The sequence below is a fragment of the Octopus bimaculoides genome, chromosome 12, assembly GCF_001194135.2.
Source record: "Octopus bimaculoides isolate UCB-OBI-ISO-001 chromosome 12, ASM119413v2, whole genome shotgun sequence".
Lineage (NCBI taxonomy): Eukaryota > Metazoa > Mollusca > Cephalopoda > Octopoda > Octopodidae > Octopus > Octopus bimaculoides.
Genome location: NC_068992.1, coordinates 29,202,603 through 29,205,842, shown reverse-complemented (window position 1 = coordinate 29,205,842; position 3,240 = coordinate 29,202,603).

Sequence of the window (3,240 nt, the reverse complement as noted above, 5' to 3'; positions counted from 1 at the left end):
TATATATATATATATATATATATATGTACTTGTGTGTGTATGCATATGCGTATATATTTGTTTGTGTCTATGTGCATATACATACATATACATACATATAAACACATACATGCATATATATATTCTTTGATTATAGGAAGTGAAGACTCCAAGACAGTTAAGGTTCCTTGCTCAAAGACATTGAAGTTTCATGGGTAATACTCAGTGAATTTTCCTTAGTCACAGGAAGCTATGCTTCTTTGCTAAAAGACAATTAACGCGCCTTGATCGTAAACAGTGACTGTTCCTTACTAATACACAAAGACACTTCTTTGACCATAGACGGTAGAGTCATAACGTTGAAAAAAGTAAGATGTACTAATTTCGATCTATTATCCCAATATTACATTGCAACGAAACGTCCAGATACCAAATCTCTCTTACCAACGACGAGAGAAGAAAAGACCAAAACTATATGAATGAAACTACCTGCAGGTAATAAATCTATTTTCGGTCCTTCTATTTTCTCACTTAAGTTGGCAATACTTGAAATTCCGGAATAGTTTACATTTAAACATTTTACAAGTGTTAAGATATTTTTGTATTAAAATATATAGTTTTTGTTTTTGGATTGTAGTTGTTACTTTTATTGGTATGGTTGTGAAAAATAGTTTCTGTGATATTACTTTTGTATATCACTGGTCTTCTATTTCAATAGTTTATTAAATTTCTTACTAAATAAGCAAGAAAAATTTTATCTGCGAACTTTCTCTATTTACATCTCTCACTGTCAATTTAACTTTCCGCTTATCGACCTCAAAATGTATATTGAACTAAATATCCGTATATATATAATGCTTTTAAAGATGTCTATATAAGTATACACACACTCCATACACACACATAGACGCAAGCGCACACATACACACACACACACACACACACACACACACATACACACACGCACGCACACACATATGTATGCACAGCACACTCATATGGATGTTAACGTGCGTGTTTACATAAAAACATGAACACATACATACAGGCACACACATCTTTCTCTCTCTCTTTGTCTCCCTTCTCTCTCTTTCTCTCTATCTATCTATATATCTATCTATCTATCTTTCTATATATATTTATATATCTGGTTTTATGAATATAAACAGATATAGATATAAATGCAGTTTTATGCGCGTATCCATGAGACTGTGTATGTATGCATGCATATATGCATATGTGTGTTTGTGCTATATATATATATATATATATATGTGTGTGTGTGTGTGTGTGTGTGTGTGTGTGTGTATGTATGTGTGTATGTATAAGTAACTATAGAAAGATATGCTCTTAATACCATATATATAGATAGATAGATAGATAGACAGACAGACAGACAGACAGACAGACAGACAAGTTGACAGGCAGACATATATACCAACAAAAGAAAGTGAGGATAGGTATTGTACTGTCTGATTACAGAATTCTAGCTTATAAATTCAAGCAATTTACAAGTAGACCACGTGGTATGATAATACAAACAAGCAGAACTTAATACTGTAAACACGCTGAGAGGAAACATATGCATGCATAATTATATATTTATTCAAATTTTTTATTTAATTTTATAACAATCAAACAGGAATAAATTTAACTCATATTTTCTACTCTTTCTCATTGTCAGTTGAGCTTCCTTTCATTCGACGAAAGTACACTATATATAAATATGTGTATGTGTAAATATATGCATATATATATATATATATTGTGTGTGTGTGTGAGCGCGCACGCTTGTATGTGTATGTGCGCGCTTGTATGTGTGTATGTGCACATGTGTATGTATGTTATTTCATCGTACTGAATCGTTAGAAATTTACTCTAGAGTATTAAAAGGCGCATATCTGGCAACTCGTATAAGGAAGAGTCGTACAAAAGAGATTGCTTTACGAAGCCTTGATATGGAACGACTTTAAAAACCAGAAAAGTAAGAAAAGTAAGAAAAGTAAGAAAAGTAATCACAGTATGCATCCAAATAAGCATAGGTAAAGGAAACTTCTTGTACAAACTTCCTTTTAGTTCAAATATCTTTTCTTATGTAGTAACACATATCCCTTGATTTAGTACACATACACTAGTAAGGTCTTATAGATACCATACACATTTTAGTTAGCATACTGCATGGTTTAGCTACAATTGCATTAAATATTTCATTATATTGAAATTAAAGATCAGCAGAAAACTACGAAGCAAACACTGTTGTATATACAGACACAAACAGAAACAAAATCATAAATAGCAATATCACTATTTCTTGTAAATAGCGCATTGGTATAGTGGACCAAGGGCACTACTGTAGATTTAGAACTCGTAAAACGCCCAGATTCTACAGGAGGGGCTAAATATATTTGGGGTATGAGAGATAAAAAACAAAAACATCATACTCAATTGGTCAGTCAATCAACATAGAACACTATATCTATGGACCAAACATTTATAGGTGCTTTCTAGCAGACAAATCTAACAAATAATAAACTATACCCTATTTAAAATATCTGATGTAATCTCAAATTCCAACATGAAGTTCGATATTGAAGGATATTTTCAGTTTATTTGCTAAATATCTTAGTGTGCTAAACACCAAGAACGATGTACATTGATTACCAAGGAGTTGTTCTATAAACATTTTATATTAATATTTTCCAAAAGTTCATCAGTAAAACATCTACCACCTTCATTCATTCTCTTTCCCCCTTTCTCTTTACCTCTCCCTTTCGGTCTCTCTGTTTCTCTCTCTCACCCTCTCTTTCTCTATATATATAGATATGTAGGTATATATGCATGTATGTATAAACATATATATACATGTGTGTGTGTGTGTGTGTGTGTGTGTGTGTGAGTGTGTGCATGTATTGATTAATTGGCTGATTTTCTTATAGACTATATATTATATATATACACTATAGATAGGTATATATGCATACAAACATATTTGTACGCGTATGCATGTATATACAATATATATAATATATAGTATATATATATATATATACATACATACATACTTCAGCCTCAGGCCGACCAACGCTGTGTGAATGGATTTCGTACACGAAACTGAAAGCCAACTGTTGTATATATGTGTATATATATATTTGTGTGTGTTTGTGTGCGGGTGTGTCTGTGTATGTGTGTGTGTTTCTACTCCCACCATCGCTTGACAACCGATGTTGGTGTGTTTACGCCCTTGTAACCTAGTGGCTCGGC